The sequence below is a fragment of the Apodemus sylvaticus genome, chromosome 11 (genome assembly GCF_947179515.1).
Source record: "Apodemus sylvaticus chromosome 11, mApoSyl1.1, whole genome shotgun sequence".
NCBI classification, from domain to species: Eukaryota; Metazoa; Chordata; class Mammalia; order Rodentia; family Muridae; genus Apodemus; species Apodemus sylvaticus.
In genome coordinates this window covers 98,684,772-98,703,123 of record NC_067482.1, presented here as the reverse complement: position 1 = coordinate 98,703,123, position 18,352 = coordinate 98,684,772, and the positions used below count along the sequence as shown (strand labels likewise).

Below are 18,352 nucleotides of genomic sequence, written 5' to 3'. Positions count from 1 at the left end.
TGAGAGACTCTCAGGACTCAAGGAAGATGAAATGCCCAACAGTAGGGAGAGGGAACTTATAGAACCCACTTCCAGCAGGAAGACAGGGCATTAAATGAGGGAGGGAGGCCATACCACAGTCACAACTCTGACCCAAAACTGTTCCTGTCTGAAAGAACTGCAGGGATGGAAATGGAGAGGAGCCTGAGGAAAAGAAGGTCCAGTGACAGTCCCAAAGTGGGATCCAGCTCAAGGGGAAGTCCTAAGGCCTGACACAGTTACTGAGGCTATGGAGAGCTCACAAAAAGGGACTTAGCATGACCGCACTCTGGAAGACCCAACAAGCAGCTGAAAGAGTCAGACGCAGATATTTGCACCCAACCATTGGAGAGAAGCTGCTGACCCATGTGGTTGAATTAAGGAAAGGCTGAAAAAGGTGAGGAAGAGGGCAACCCTGTAGGAGGACCAGCAGTCTCAACTATTCTGGACCCCCATGATCTCTCAAACACTAGACCACCAAACAGGCAGCATAGACCAGCTGATATGAGGCCCCCAAAACATATACAGCAGAGGACTGCCAGGTCTGTGTTCATTCAGAGAAGATGCACCTAACCCCCAAGAGACTGGAGGCCCCAGGGAGCTTAGAGGTCAGGTGGGCTAGGGGTTGGGAGGTGGGACATGCTAGTGGAGACAGGGGGTGGGGAGGAGGTATAGGATGTGGAACAGTGGGAGGGTGGTGGTAGGGATGGGTGGGGCGGGGGAATAAAATCTGGAGTGTGAATTAAAGAAAAAAATAAATAAAACAAAAAAGAAAGCAAAGTTAAAATTAAATAAAATACCTAGTAAAAAATTTAAAAAATGGTTAGAAATCAAATAAGAATAAATTAAAACAAGATAACTTTTGCAAGTTAGAATGTATTTTAAATTACACTAGTCCTAGGCTGGTGAGGGCCTGAGGCTGCACACACCCCTGTGAACCGCCCCCTTTAAGAGATCTGTTTTTAAGTATTTACCATATTTAATGTCTGCTTCCTTTGGTCACAGCAATTCTCACTGTGAACATCTTTCTGACAAGGATGGATACATAGCTGCTGGTGCAATGACCCTCACTGTGGATTTCACGTGTCATAAAACCTGAAGGAGATCTAAGTGCCAGTTAATTGGCTAAATGAACTACTTAAGGCAATGTAATTGAACCCATATGTGAGTTGTATATTGAAGAGTACATCACATGTTGTTGTAATTTTATAGAGCATATATACCCCATTAAAGCCCAAACTAAAATACAGCATACATATGTGTTTTATGCATGTGGCAAAAGTGTAAAAAATACACTAAAATGCTGCTCTAGAAAATTGGAGGTAGGAAGGAGGAATATTAACTTCATATACTTCTGGGTAAAAGCAACAGATCAGAAACTAAATGCTACATGGTGTATTTGCTTGGAAACTACTAGAACCCTGTGACTGACTAGAGCAGAAAGACTCTTTGCCTTATTTTTCTTTTTAAAACTTTTATTAGTGTATATTCACTGTACAAAATATTTTGTTTTGTTCAGCTATTGGAAGAATGTTTATTTACTTATTAATCTATTTTATTTATTGATTCATGTTTTAGTTATTTATTTATTTATAGGGTCTCTCTAGGCAGTACTGGCTGCACTTGTTATGTGAGCCCAGCTGGCCCTTTCAGATCCCTTCTATGCTCTTCCAAAGAAGTCTGGCTTTCTTTAGCATCTTCTCTTCAAGAAACAAAGACTCAGAGGAATTCTGTAAATGTTAAAACAGGGGTGGGATGGGGATGCAGTGGGTGGGCAGGAAATCCCTGGGTTATGTCCCAGCAGCACACAGCCCTGGCCTGATAGCACTGCTCCTTGCACCTGCAATCCCAGGGCTTGGGAGGTGGGCAGAAGCAGGAGTATCAGTGGTTCCAGGCCATCCTCTGCTGCTTAGCACACTCAAGGTCAACCTGTATCTAAATAAAGAGATAACAGCTTTAAAGGACTCTAAAAACCAACAGGCTCTCAAGACATTTTTAAAGACCATGTAATTAACATGGTAAGTACAAATTTGTTTTTACTGTTCATTAAAAGACACAGCCCAATGGGACTTCCAGGCTAAAATCTGATTAACTGGAGCACATCAGTTACATACTTATTCCATGTACTTAAAGACAGTAAGTGCTACTATTTTAAAATCATCTATGTCTTACTTTCTTCAGTTCAAAAGAGAACAGTCCCCCAGTCCTTTGTAAACGTCATCTCCACCTGCACTAGGGACTCAAGATCTGTGATAACAGAATCATCTGTAAAATATAAAATGCACCAGAGCCTCCCACACAGCAATCTCATTATTAAAGAAAGATATTTCTCCAAATTAATGAAATCCATTATTATAATGTAAAAGTTAGGTTACATGTCAAGCTACTGATATCTATATTTTCTAAACCTATTAAGGGGACACACTACCAAGTCTAACAAAGTGTCCTATGTACACATAAAGCTTTCCCTGTGCACTGAGGTTCACTGTACCAGCCAGACACTGGCTTTCCAGGGTTTGCCTGTGGAGGCCCAGCACCTGAACCAGGAGGAGGCCAGAAAGTATTCTGGGAAACACTAGATTCTAAGACAGCTGGAACTGTCTTAGAACTGGAACTGGGTGCAAGTTCTCTTTCCTATTTTACAGCAAATGACACAGTCAAATTAAGCACTTTATAGAAAATATGCCCCTTGTAGATCTGAAAATTTAAATTAAATAATCAACAAAAATGCTCATTGTTTTTATAACACAATTGCCTGAAGCTCTGTACAATGATTTAAAAATAGAGATGCTTATTTTTTCTTCTTCCACCTCACCTCTTCCTCTTCTTCTTCCTCTTTTTCTTCTATTTCCTCCTCTTCTTATGATACTAGAAACTGAATCTCGGTCCTAGCACTGACTAGGCCAAGCACTCCACACTCCCTGTGCTTTTTGTATCCTGAGTCAGGGTTTCACTAACGTACTCAGGCTGGTTTTGAACTCATAATTTTCCTGCCTTGGCTTTCTAAGTAGCCCTGGCTGGCCTGTGGCTCCCCATGCAGCCCTGGCTAGCATCACACTGCAGCCTTGCAGCACTGTGGCCTCAGCTTAGTGCTGGGATCCCCACATGTGCCAACACACCCAGCCTTCTGAGCAGCTTTTGAACATCATTTTAACAAAGAAGGATTCTCGTAGCCTTCCTTGTCTCTTCCAAATGTTTAATTCTAATTTTAGGCAAAAACTTTAAGGCAAGTAATAAGATGAATATTTGAATGGAACAGTCTGTAGTGAGCTGGCTTCAAGCTATTAATGCTTTGCAACAGACGTGCGGGTCAAAAAAGACAAATGAGCAAGGCAAATGGAATCACACCTGCCAACAAAACATCACTGTAGGACACACCAGCTCTGGGGAAAGGGAGAGATGGAGGAACTCTTAAGAGGGGAGGACAGAGTGAGGGTAAAACAGAGGGAAGAGAAGACAGTAATCAAGAACACGATGGCTTTTAAACACTGAACATTATCTTGTGTGTTTAAATACTTATGTACACACACATCTTACGTGTTAAATACTTATGTACATACACATCCGTGGATACTTATGTACAAGAGTGCATATAAATGGGTAAAGTTTAAGTGAGGCTGAGGTTCCCCTACATGTGTCACAGACTCTCTAACAAACGCCCCCATGCTAGGCAAGGGAAACCTCTGCAAGCTGTTGTCAGTGGAGCCTAAGAGGCTCCTCCCAAACAAGAGAGGCGACTGCCTCGCCCTTGGTCGCCTTCCAGAACGTGAAGACCCTACTGTCAAGACACTGCACGGTCTGGAGCAGGACTTGGAGGAGTCAAGTTGGAACTGACCTGGAGGATCCCTGAAGACTAGCTTTCATAGAATCCAAAGGCACCACGTAAGGTGCCAAGGGAAACAGCAATCAATAGTCCTACATAGTTATAAAGCCTATGAACCACAACCGTGACAAACCCAGCAAGAGATCTCTGGTGGTGCGAACCAGTGGCACCACAGGAGACCCACACTGGTCAAAATGCAGGAGTGGCCATGAGGTGCCCAGCCCCTGCTGGTACCCTGACATATGACCCTACACCTGAGTTCAGGGAACATCACTGAAGAAGGGGCAGAAAATTGTACGGGCCCAAGAACCAGGGTTCCTGCTGCTAGATAATGCCTACTATATGGCAGGGATGCTGCACTCATGAAACCTCAACACTAGGACTGCCTAAACAAAGCCCGCAGAGGGACCTCTCCAGTCCACACGCTAATGCAGTAAGGATTATTGGCCATAATACGAGGAGCTGTAAGTAAACAGTAGCTGAGAGGGAGGGACAGCCAGTCTCTGGGACGAGCCCCACAGGTAATTACAACATTAGTAATGGGGTCAGTAGGTTCTCCCCCACCCCCATCCCTGCGTGTGCACACAGATGTACATATGAAAGTTAGTTATTTCTTTCCACCACAGACTCTGGGAAATCACACATGAATGCAAGCATGTGTGTCATAATAATTACAGGAAGAGGTCATGAACTTAAAAGGGGACAGAGAAGAAGCTGAGGTGTAGAAGAAAGACCAGAAACGACAGTAATACTATACAAATGTATGAAATTCTCAACAACAATGCCTTTTAAAAAAATCCTAAGGAGAAAAGGCAGAACTGTGCTCTGTTCAGTGCAGAACCTGCCAACATCTTTATTAGAAAACCTTGACATAACATGTGCAGAGAAGGTACAGGAGGTTGGGAAGGGGGAAGCCGACGGCTTAAGACCAGTGAGGGAAGAAAATCCCAGATTCTGAAGAATAATTTGGTGACAAACTGTCTAAAGGCTAGGTCTATCTAATGACAGAGGCTGGCTGTATGGGAAACGTCAATCAAATTTCTGAAGAATAGAAAGCAAAATAATTAAACAAAGACATTTAGGAGAGATGACTCAGAGGGTAAGAGGTTTTGCTGTTCTTGCAAAGGCCATGAGTCAGGTCCCAGCACCCACATGTTGGCTCACAACCCTCTGACTCCAACTCCAGCTCCAGGGCCCGGACAGCCTCTTCTGACCGACCTCTGGGGTACGTATGCATAAACATCCCACACGGATGCCACAGCACACGTTCCTACATCCTCTCTCACACATACAAAACAAATAAAACATTTTTTTTAAAAACCTTAATTTTAAAGGGGAGGAGAGGGTGGGAGAGTTACAAAGGCAAAGGTGACCAGAATACAAGGACACAAGTGTGAGAACCATAGCCGCTCACTCGTCGGCGCTGGCTGAGTGGAAACGCCCATTCTTTTGGTTCAGAGGGGATCAATAAGGGACCTGAGTGGAAGGCGCTTGCCTAGCACACAAAGCACTCGGGAGGTGGAAGCAGGAAGATCAGGAGGTGAAGGTCATCCTCAGCTACAGACACAGGTGGAGGCCAGCCTGGGCTACATGGAACTGTCTCCAAAAAAAGATGATTAAATATTTAAATGAGCTTAATTAATAACAAATTTTCCTCACACTTCTCTTCTACCTAGCACTTTCCCATCATATAACCTCATATTGACATTCTACATGTCTAGATTGTATATAAATTCCATTAACTCCCAAAATAATAGAAATTCATTTATCACATTTTTCTCCATATTACTTATAAAATTAATTTGTGAAGCACTTGCAAAACAACAGCAAACAAATAAAAAGAAAGGAAGAAAGAAAGAAAGAAAACAAGGAAGAACAGACAGACGTACCAGCTAGAGTCGATAGCATAGATGGAAAACAAACCAGTGACTGGGAGAGGGGGAGAGGTGGGGCGGACGGGAGCCCGGGAGGTGGGCCGCCTGTCCGCAGTCATGGATTCTCGACTCTCTGGTGTCAGGATGAGCATGGTAAGAAATAATATATATTTCAGAGTAGCTAGAAAGGGACATTTTAAAAAATGTTTGTACCAGAAAGAAGTGATAAATATTTAAAACAATGTATCAATTATCCTGATTTGATTATTATATACAATGTAGACATAAAAACATCACATCTGCCCTGTAAGTATAGACAAGCATGTGTCAAATCAAAATAAATTGAAAAGAAGAAAATTATAACCACAGCAACTAAATATTCTCAGAAAGAGAAAAGATTTTGTCAAACAGCACAGTCATATTTTTCTAAAATACACACAAAGGGTGGCAAAAACTAGAAAATGGAAAAAAACCTTTTAAGCATTATCTATTAGAAAACAGTCTCTTAAATTATGTTAAGCAGGGCTGGAGAGATGGCTCAGAGGTTGAGAGCACTGACTGCTCTTCCAGAGGTCCTGAGTTCAATCCCAGCAACCACATGGTGGCTCACACTCATCTGTAATGGGATCCGATGCCCTCTTCTGGTGTGTCTGAAGACAGCTACAGTGTGCTCACTTACATAAAATAAATAACTAAATCTTTAAAAAAAAAAGTTATGCTAAGCAAAAGGCACGACATATATGGCATTGTGGCTGTTTTATGAGCTTTGACCAAGCTGAAATGTTGACCCTAACAGCAGTCTCCTCATGCACCTGAAGGGACAGTGCAGGAAGTTGCTACTGCAGGTACAACCAAGGACTTATTCAAATATAGAAGAAAGCATTTCTATTCTGCAGCAGATTCCAACAAATCAATTCCCATCAAGCAATCCCTGTTTTCTTCCTATAAGGCAATCATTTAAAATGGAAGAAAATGAGTTGGCTCAGTGCCTAAGGGCATGGAGTCTGTGTGCAGGACATTCAATCTGTTTCTCAGTTCCCAGCTCCCACCTCGGGCAGGTTATATCTGCTTGTAACTCCAGCTTCAGGGCATCTGACCTCCAGCTGGTACAGAAACCAGCACTTGTGTGCATGTATGCATGATTAACAAAATAATAGACCTGGTCATGGTGGCACAGGCCTTTAATCCCAACACACAAGAGGTAGAGAGTTCTGGGTTGCTGAGTTCTGGGCCAACAAGGGCTACACATAAGACCTTGCATCAAGCCAAACAAATAAATAAAGATCTTTAAGATGTGAGAAAGGGGCTGGAGAAACAGTTCAGTGGTCAGGAGTGTGGCTGGTCTTCCAGAGGACCTGTGTTCCGATTCCCTGTGGCAGCTCACAACTCCAGTCCCTATGACTTCCATAGGCACACTATGGCATGGTGCATGTGGACACATACATACACACAGGGAGACAACGCGCATGTACACACACACACACACATACACACGGCAATAATAAAGAATTTAATGCATTTTATGTGAAAATTCTTTTGTATGAATTCAATTAACAAAGCTTGAGCTTTTAAATTATTTTCTCATCAATTTATAAAACTTTAGTTATTAAGAACATAAAAATTGACAACTCCACTTTCACTTCTGAGCACAGAGGTGAGATCTCTACCTCCTCTCTGGAGGGGACCAGCTAGGAGCACATAGGGCTTAAGATCAGTGGGGCTGCTGGGACAGAGGTCTTCAGGCTGCCATTTGCACCAGGGAGCCAGGCGGCTCCACAGCCTTCTGTGCACAGACTCTGTCAGAAGAGAGTTGGTCTCCCAGGAGTACAGACACAGGCTTACAGGCCCACAGGAGGGCCAAGCTCCAGCCAGAGACAGCAAGACCAACTAACACCAAAGATAACCAGATGGTGAAAGGCAAGCATAAGAACCCTACCAACAGAAACCAAGGCTATGTGGCAACATCAGAACCCAGTTCTCCCACCACAGCCAGTCCCCGGATACCCCAACATACTGGAAAAGCAAGATTTAAAATTGTATCTCAAGATGCTAATAGATGGCTTCAAGAAGGACTTAAATAACTCCCTTAAAGAAATACAGGAGAATATAGGTCAACAGGTAAAAGCCCTTAAAGAGGAAACAACAACAACAAAAAAAATCCCTTAAAGAAATACAGGAGAACATGGGTCAACAGGCAGAAGCCCTTAAAGAGGAAACACAAAACTCCCTTAAAGAATTACAGGAAAACACAAACAATCAAGTGAAGGAACTGAACAAAACCACCCAGGATCTAAAAGTGGACGTAGAAACAAATCACAAAATGAGACATCTCTGGAGATAGAAAACCTTGGAAAGAAAACAGGAGTCATAGATGTAAGCATCAACAACAAGATACAAGAGATAGAAGAAAGAATCTCAAGTGCTGAAGATACTATAGAAAACATTGACTCAACTGTCAAAGAAAATGTAAAATGCATAAAGCTTGCAACCCAAAACATTCAGGAAATCCAGGACACAATGAGAAGACCAAACCTAAGGATTATAGATGAGAGTGAAGATTTACAACTTAAAGGGCCAGTAAATATCTTCAACAAAAATATAGAAGAAAACTTCCCTAACCTAAAGAAAGAGATGCCCATGAACGTACAAGAAGCCTTCAGAACTCCAAACAGACTGGACCAGACCAGAAAGTCCTCCCAGCACATAATAATCAAAACACCAAATGCACTAAACAAAGAAAGAATATTAAAAGCAGTAAGGGAAAAGGTCAAGTAACTTATAAAGGCAGACCTATCAGAATTACACCAGACTTCTCACTGGAGATGATGAAAACTAGAAGATCCTGGGCAGATGTCATACAGACCCTAAGAGAACACAAATGCCAGCCCAGACTACTATACCCAGTAAAACTTTCAATTACCATAGATGGAGAAACCAAGATATTCCATGATAAAACCAAATTTGCAAAATATCTTCCCACAAATACAGCCCTACAAAAGATAATAGATGGAAAAACGTCAACACAAGGAGGGAAACTATACCCTAGAAAAAGCAAGAAAGTAATCTTCTTCCAATAAACCCTAAAGAATATAACCACACAAATATAAAAAATAACATCAAAAATAACAGGAAGCAACAATCACTATTCCTTAATATCTCTTAACATCAATGGACTTAATTCCCCAATAAAAAGACATAGACTAATAGAAGTATTTTTCATGTAAATCTTCAGTTTTATCAGAAAATGTTTGTACTTCCTCTTTCAGTTAATTTAGTAATGCTTTTTTATGTCTACCATTTTATCTGCCTTATTTTTCATGATAATCTTCAATTTTAACATTTTTTTCTATATATTTCTTCTATTTTATCAAGAATGTGTTCCATGTAAATCTCTGATTTTATCACAAAATGTTTTTAATTCCACCTTCAATTAACTTAGAAAGGTTTTTAAATATCTACCATTTTATCTGTATAAATTCCATGAAATAGTCAATTTTAACATGTTTTTCTATATATTTCTTGAATTTTATCAGAACTATTTTCCATGTAAATCTTCAGTTTTACCTGACAATATTTATAATTCCATTTTCAATCAACTTAGAATTATTTTTATGCCTACCATTTTATCTGTATAATTTTCCATAATAATCTTCAATTTTAACATGTTTTTCTATATATTTCTTCAATTTTATCAGAAATATTTTTCATGTAAATCTTCAACTTTATCATAAAATGTTTATAATTCCACTTTCAATCAACAGGAATACTTTTATGCCTACCATTATTATATCTATATAAAATTTTCCATGATAATCTTCAATTTTAACATGTTTTTCTACGATTTTATCAGAAATAGTTTCCACATAAATCTTTAATTCTATCATAAAATGTTTCTACTTCTTTTTTCAATTAACTTAGCAATGTTTTTATGTCTACCACTTTACTCTTTAATTTTCCATGAAAATTGCCAATTTTAACGTGTTTTTCTATATATCTTTTCTATTTTATCAGAAATATTTTCCATGTATATCTTCAATTTTATCATAAAATGTTTTTACCTTTTTTAAAATAGCAAGAAAACCTGGCAACTCATCACTCACATCATGTGTGTGTCTGTTGGTGTTGCAAAGGTGTGTGCACGCACATGGAGGTCACAGGTCAGCCTGCGTACTGCCCCTCAAAAGCTCCCCTTGTTTCTCTGAGTCACCCTCTCACTGAGGGCCTGGGACTCAGTAACTAGACTAAGCTGACTGGCCAGGGAGCTCTAGGAATCCTCTTGTGTCCTCCACCTCCCCAGTGCTGGTATCTTCGCCCAGTGCCCCTGATGTGGGGTTTGGATACTAGAGATCCTTTTACATGGGCATGAGGATCGAACTCAGGGCAAGCTTGTGTGGCAAGCACTTTACTGACTGAGCCATCTCCCGATACCTTTAAATTATTTCTCTTATTAAAATATTATAAGAGCCCTTGTTTAAAAACAAACAGAAAGCCAAGGATTCTTTCCCTAACTTTGAAGATATCACAGTATTTGGAGAAAGTATCAAAGAAGGTGCATGCGTGCTAGAAACACAAAGCACAACCTGTGTTTAAAGTATTACCAAATCACAGTGTGGGCAATATGGCAGTGACAATTACAAATATTCTCTTTGGGGTAGGCTAGTTCAGAGTTCAAATCCTAACTCTACTATTCATCAGTAATGCAACCTTCAGTTTCAATTTTATCACAGAAAAATGGAGATAAAAGCCCAGCCTTCTTTGAGGCCTGTGATGTCTGAGTGAGTGCCTATTCAAATACCCAATAAATGGCAATGTCTTACTGTCATAAGAAAAGAGTTTTATCTTGCTAAAAAAAAAAAAAAAAAAAAAAAAAAGACAAAAAAACAAACAAAAAAAACCCCATAGTTTATTTCCTAAAAAACTTAGAGTAGCTGTTTTATATGTGACCTATGCTTTACAGTCATTATACATGTCTTTCAGATACAATCATGGCAGAATTACTAAATCTAAAGCAAAGTGATTATATCAGTCAAAACAAAATAAAAAAAAATTTAAAAGATGGTTGACATGACTTCTCTGTCATTCAAATCAGAGATAGGAAGAGCCTAAATTAGAAGTTCCTTTTTTCTGAAAGTTAGCACACTAGACCACAGTCCTAACAGTTAATGCACTGGGAAACCGTGTCATAAGGATCTCCACAGTTGGCAAGTGGCCGTGTGCTAACGTGGCACCTCCAACAGAGACACGCTTAAGGGGTTTGCTCCATCGTGCTTGCCTTTAAGTTCTACACACCACGGATTCCGACTCCGTTCTAAAGATGCCGTGAGATAATTCACAGGTATAGAAACATGCAAATCAAAGCAGTAGACTTCACTGTTCTTAATGCAGCCCGTGGATACCTCCACATGGTGAAAACCCATAGCAACGAACCTCTCCCTTCTTGCTCATTCTCCACCTATACCAGCTGAAGATAGGCCAGTAAAAAGGCAAAACTAGAAAGGAAATGTAAGTCTTTAATCATTTCAAACACATGCTTGGCTATGTTTTCAACTGCATTCCTGGATCCCATATATAGTACATGTCCATAGTGGTCCAGCCCTACTTGAGCACTGCTGGAATTAGTACAAAGTACAATACACATGTAAGAAAACACCCTAGTGAATCTTAAGGCTTTGCATATTTAAAATGGATTATAAAACAATGTAAGTACGTAAGGTGATTCTCATGCAGCCAAAGCAATCAGGTAAAGTCAAATACACATAAATTCACAGGATGAAGAGATAACAAGGCTTTACAGTGTTTTGAAAAGAGCAAGAAAACACATTCAAATACTATCATTGCATTCTCGTGTGTGTGTCCATGTGTGTGCATATGGGCATCTGTGCATGCCATGGTGTGTGTGTTGAAGTCAGAGGACAATTTGTGAGCACTGGTTCTCTCTTTTCCACCATGTGGTCCAAGGAACTGAACTTGGGGCGCTGGCCTTGGGAACCAGTGTTAACTTGCTGAGTCACCTCCCTGCCTTCTCCATGTCTCTCAAAAGTGCAATATTGTATGTGTTGGTGGCTGCATAAACAGACTTGTGTGCTATGAAGGATTTTAAAGTTGTAGCCTGGGGACTGGAAAGATGATCAAGTGGGCAAGAGCACTGCTGTTCAAGCAGTAAAGAGTTCAAATCCCTGCACCTATTTAAGAGGCCAACTGTGCTGCATATGAATGGGTAACCCCAGTCCTATGGGGAAGGGTAGACAGGAGGCTTGCTGGTGCTTGCTGACTGTTATCCAGTTTCAGATTCAATTAGAGGCTGTCTCAAAGCAACAGGGCCCCCAAACCCTCCTCTGGAGTGTGCACTAACAGGCTGTGTGCAACTGCACATCACACAGACACAGTTGCAACCCATAAGGCTGAAAAAGTGCCTGTCAGTAAAATGCTTGCCACCAAAAGCACCAGGATGTGAGTTTGATCCCCAGAACTAAAGAAAAACTCTAGGCCTGCTGACCTACAGTGGTGACAAGTGGGTTCCTGGAGCTCTGTCTAGCCAGCCAAATGGGCAAGCCCCAGGTCAGTGAGAGACTTGTCTCAAGTTCCAGAAGAACTCCACGGTTGACCTCTGGCTTCTTCGCAGGCAGACACACAGACACACAGACACACACAGACACACACACACACAGACACACACACACAGACACACACACACACACACACACACACACTAGAACGCAGGTACATAGCCTGCAGACCTAAAACCCCTGGACCAAGGACCTCATAGAGACTGAACAAAGTTATAACCAACTTATCAGGGGCCATCGATGCTAAGGCAATCTTTAAACCTGCCTTTCTAAGTTCAGAAAGGACAGCAGAATAAAGTAGACCTTTGGGGTGTTATATATCTAAGAGGGGTGTCTGCCATACAAATTTTAAGTTGAAAAAGTATGGAAAATAAAGAGAAAGGAGAAAATATCACTGCTAAGTCATGAGACAGCCAGCTCAGGCCTACACACACACACACACAGACACACACACACACACACACACACATCAACAACAAGTGGCTCCTGTATCTGCACTTGATCTGTGGACTAACAGAACAGAAACCACCATCCTTTAGAACACGTAAGGACACTAGCAGACAGGGAGACCTTACCAAAGCATCTAAGTCCAATAAATCCACGACCTGTAAATGCTCGCAAAACTTTGAGTAAGGACTTCTAGTTCTCCTGCTCGGCACTCCCTTTAATATAGGGCATCACTGCACAGCCTGGGCAGCCTTAGACTCACAATCCTCGCAGCCTCCTGAGTGCCAGATTACAAGAATTACACCACGCCAAGTGAGTCTCTGCTTTCTTAGGACAAAGGAATTCATTATTTTCTTCAGATCCTAAATGAGAGTAACAGATCCAAACTGTTAAGGAGACCACAAATTTAAATAAAACAAATTTTTAAAAATATTAATTTATGAAATTATAAGAAAGCATAATTTCTTAAATAAAACAAAGAGTGCTGCTGCAGAATCGGGACTTTTATTAACTAATTCAGAGTATTTAATATAAAACATGGAGACAAGAAATACATTTTGATCTGACAAACAAAACTCCAACTATATCATACTGCACATTGAGAAACATGCTGTTTCATATGCTCAGAGTAACATTTATGATGCAACATAACTCATTTAAGGTCACTAGGGTGAACAAAGGGGTCATCATACACTAGCTGTAAGGTGGAAATGAACCCAACTGATGGTACAATACCGCCCTCTGCTGGACTCAGCTGGTAAAGAGAACCCTCAAAGAATGACCAAGACTTCCCAGTTCAGTCTGGGGCAGCCTCCATAATCCTTGTCATGCTGTGGTGTGGCTTTACAGAGCCAATCCTGAGAGCAGAGCAGTGGCTGCGGCAGCACAGTCCACCTGGATTAAGGCTCCCATCACAGGAAGGAAGCCGGAACAGTGCTGCAGGCCCAGGACACATAGTCATGACTGAGGAGGCCACAGGCCACAATGGGGAGCTGTCAGTGCTTCATCAAACACATAGGTGTCTCTCAAACTGATTTCCAAACATTTGTGTTTACGCCCAGACTGCTGCTCTCAGCCTCACTGATGGGAGGAAATGCCCCTTTTGCGATGGGAGACAGTTATTGCATAAGCTGAGAATAAGTGTCTATTGTGTGGCACAGCACCCAAGGCTCAGCCAGACACAGAAGATGGTAACCACACATTTACACTGCCCCTCCCCCCAAGCCCCAGGAACATCACAGAAGAAGGGGCCGGAGAGTGTAAAGGCCAGTGGACAGGGAAGCACACTGTGCAGGCATTCCCTTGGGGTGGACGTATCCTCTCATAAACAGGGCAGGGTAATAGGAGGCTCACAGAATGGACAGGCGAGCTGGCAAGGACGTCAGGCAGCTGACGGGATCGGGGCCAAGCCAGAGAGCCTCGTGGGTCTCTAGTACTCACATATTTTAAGGAAAGAACCAAGTACTGTAAGCTGTTCTCTGACTTCCACAGGCACACTGTGACATATGCCACACACACACACACACACTAAATATTTTAAAAGAAATAGTCACTTCACAGTACTTCTGAAAGCTCATAAAAGTTACAAGACTCATGAGGTCCCCACCAGAGAGCAAACAAGTTAGGAAGGCAAGAGGCTCTTGGGTAGAGACGCTGGGCACAGGCTGTACGGGAGCCTCCAAAGCTCCTCTCACAGGTCATTCTGTTTGTTGAGGTGGCTTTTCAGGAACATAGCTGCCTGAGTCACCTACAATCCAGTAAGTAATCCCAATAAACTTCCGGGATTACCAAGCTCACTGGCTGGAATCATGAATTTGTCATTGCCCTCTCTATCTGAAGTCAAAGAATGTAGACTCCCAGGTGAAGGAATGCAGCGGCATTTAAACAGAAGGGCTTCTTAACACTATGCTGGACTTAGAGCTCAAAGGGCTTTAAGAAGATCTCCCAAGGGAGAATGCTTGAATCTCACTTAGAAGAGGGAATAAAATAGTCATAAGAGGCAGATGGAGGGAGGACCTGGCTGGGAGGGGGGATGATGAAGGGAACGGGACAGGGAGGAACATGGGGGGGAGGGGAATGGCCATGAGAATGATGGAAATCTGCAACTGATGGGGTGAGGAGGTGGGGGTCGTTTCCAGGATGTGACCGAGACCTGGGAAAAGGGAGGCATCCAAGAACCAATGCGGGAGAACTTAACTTTGACTCACAGCACTGGGGATATGGACCCCTAAGAGGCCATCTCCTCTAGCCAGGTAGGAACCCCAGTGAAGCGACTGGGACACCAACCCACCACAGAGTTTTCAACCCCAAATGTATTCTGTCTACAAGAAATGCAGGGATGGGGGCTGTGGAGAAACTTTCAGAAAGCACCAGTCCCCGACACTATTAATGACACTCTGTGACGTCTGCAGACAGGAGCGCAGCATGGCTGTCCTTTGAGAGGTTCCAAGGTTCCAAGCAACTGACTCAGACAGATGCAGACACCCACAGCCAAACAGTAGATGGAGCTTGGGGACTCTTATGGAAGAATGAGAAGGAAAGATTGGGCCCCAAAGGGGACAGGCACTCCACAGAAGACCGACAGAGGCAACGATCCTGGACCCTTGGGGCTCTCAGAGTCTGAAGCACCAACCAAAGAACACACACAGGCTGGACCTAGGCCTCCCTGCACATATGTAACAGATGTGCCGCTCAGTCTTCATGTGGGTCCTGAACACCTGGAGCGGGACTGTCCCAAAAACTGTTGCCTGTACCTGGGATGTGTTCTTCTAGCTGGGCTGCCTTGTGTGGTCTCAAGGGAGATAAGCCCACAGAGACGTGATGTGCCAGGGCGGGTGAATACTCAGGGGGGACACCACCCTCTCAGAGGAGAAAGGGAGTGGGGATAGGGGAAGATTGGGGGGTCAGCTGGGGGGCAGTGAGTGGGATGCAGAGTGAGTGAGTGAGTGAGTGAGTGAGTGAGTGAGTGAGTGAGTGAATAAATGGAAAAAGAAGATGATCATCCTTTCATGTATCTCAGCTTGGTGGCTGCCTGTCCTTGGTTTAATCTGTGTCAAAAAATATATGCATTCTGGTAAATCCTTTGGGATGAGAATTCTATCCATCCTGAGCCTACCTTCTGAATACAGACTAACCAGAATGCCTTCCCACTTGTCTTTGTTCCTTCTAAAGCACAAACCTCCTCGGACACATGGCATTCCAAGAACAGGAGCACTAACCGAAGACAACTGTCACCTCTTCATCCCAGTGGACCTAAAGCCAAATATCAGCTACACTGTATCCCATCCCGTCATCTGATTGGCTTACTGTCTCTTTAAGCAACTCCACACTTAAAGTTGACACTTGGGAGGCATCTCTGCAAACACATTACATCATTCCTTTACTTGGCAACTGCTTTTTAAACTCAGGCACAAGAACTCATGTTTATTCTTACTAGTTCGTGCTTTTAGACCTTTCTAGTTCATAAGCTCGTCTGTGAACTAACTGTACCATCCTACACCCTGCTGCACTCCCAGCCCTGGGTCCTGTAGCCCACAGGGAGGCTCACATGCATCTTCACTAGCACAGCTATGGATGAAGAGAGGAGGAGAGCCCTGAAGCACACCAGGAAGGCCCCTGCAGTTCAGGGATGCTGTGTCCAGTGTGCAGGCGCCATCAAAGGGCTCTGTGTCCTACTTTTGGAGACTAGGACTTGGGAAGACAGAAAGTAACAACATCTATTCTAACATCTTCCCTCAGCAGAGTTTCCCGAGGCTGAACTTGAGGCCGTATTTAAGAACCCTGTCCAGCTTGGGACTAGTCACCCGTCCTCTCCTTTCAGACACAGACAGTCCAGCACAACCCAGTCAGTTGTACTCAGGCCCTGCCCATGTTCAGCCACTTACAGGAAATCAGGGTTAGGAGAGAGACAGGCCACCCAGCGGGCTGAGGCTCAGTCAAGCTCTGCCAGCTCACCACATGCTACAGACATGCCAGAAGACGTGAGCCCACTTAGCAAAGTGTCACTTGGCAGAACCAAAACTCTGGTGTTTGTTTGTTTGGTTGGTTGGTTGGTTTATATTTTGTTTTGTTTTTGTTTTTGTTTTTTTCTTTTTGAGGAAGATCACATTTTTCCCTGACAGAAAGGCCAAAAGCAAAGCAAGGTTTTCAGACCCCATCGATCAGCAGTGCACACCATTCCACGAAGGCCTGTCTCCTGCTTCATTTGTCTCCTGACCTAACAATGCAAATCTCCCTTAGCAAGTCTCCACTCCGTCTGCAGGCCACTGGAGAGCCTGGTTTTTTGGTTGCAATTCTAATAGAGCTGAGCCTCCCTCTAATATTTGCATTAATATGACTCTATTTTGGCTTTATATTTTTTTAATAACTAATCTTAACTTTGCAAAATAAAACTTGGTAGTTCAATTTGGGCAACACTTAACAAGGAGTTCACCAGGCTACTAACAATACTTTAAGTTTTTCAAAATAAAATTTTAAAATGCATATTCCTCTCCCTACCCCTCTTTCTAACCTTAGATGAATTCAGGATCCTCTTGTCTTAGGCATAGACCTCATCCTCATTTTCACTTTTAAAATTATTTACGACAGGCTTTCCTATGTAGTCCAGGCTGGCCTCAAGCTTACAGCAATCATCCTGTCCAGTTTCCCAAGTGCTGAACTTACAGGTGCAAATCCCCAATGGGGAAGGGCAGGGGGGGAGGGGGGAAAGGAAGGTTTCGAGACAGGGTTTCTCTGTGTAGCCCTGGCTGTCCTAGACTCACTCTGTAGATCAGGCTGGCCTAATCTACAGAGATCTAAACTAACAGAGATCTTCCTGCCTCTGCTTCCCAAGTGCTGAGATTAAAGGTATGCACTACCACCATAAGGGCCATGCTTCCCAATATTTATGGGAATTTTTCTCAAAAGTTTTATTGGTTATAATAATAACCAATAACTTTCTTTTATTGGTTTGAATTAAATTTGTTTTCCCAGAACTTCCTAAAACTTATAACATACCTTTTAGGCAGATGTTTATGTCAGTTTTTCTTGCATTGTTTGAAATTCACCTGTCCAAAGTTTACAGCCCTTCTCCCCACTCTCAAGAATATATAGATATATATTTTTTCAATTCTTAATTTTGATCTGGCAAGATGGTTTAGCAGGTAAAGGAACCTGTTGCCAAGGGTGATAACCTGAGTTCAATGCCTCAGATCCACATGGCAGAAAGATAGAATCAGTTACTGCAGGTTGTCTTGATGTCTACACAGGTACCACACATACAGGCATACTCACAGATTAAACAAAATAAATACACACAAATTAAACAAAATAAAAATGTAAAATCAAAACAAAATAAAAATGTAAAAAAAAAATCTTAAGAGTATTAATTCCTCAATGTAGTCTTTGTAACAATAGCACTGGTGAGTTTGCTGTTTAGAATGCAAATTCCTAAGCCCTACCTGCCCAAATACATACAAATCTCTGGGACAGTGCTTGGGAAACTCTTCAGGCTGGGCTTAAACACCTGGCTATCCTTCTGCCTCAGCTCCTGAGTACTGGTATTGCAGGTAGGAGCCAGCATGCCTATCTGTGAATAAACCTTAGATGCATTCAAAGTTTAGGACCCAGTATCTAGAAGACACTTC

General features: G+C 42.4%; 1 protein-coding gene across 3 annotated transcripts in view; it reads right to left on the bottom strand.

Annotated features, from left to right (window-relative positions):
- The window catches only part of Pus10 (pseudouridine synthase 10), a 65,763-nt gene that overhangs the window by 41,136 nt on the left and 6,275 nt on the right, over positions 1–18,352 (bottom strand). The window lies entirely within an intron of this gene.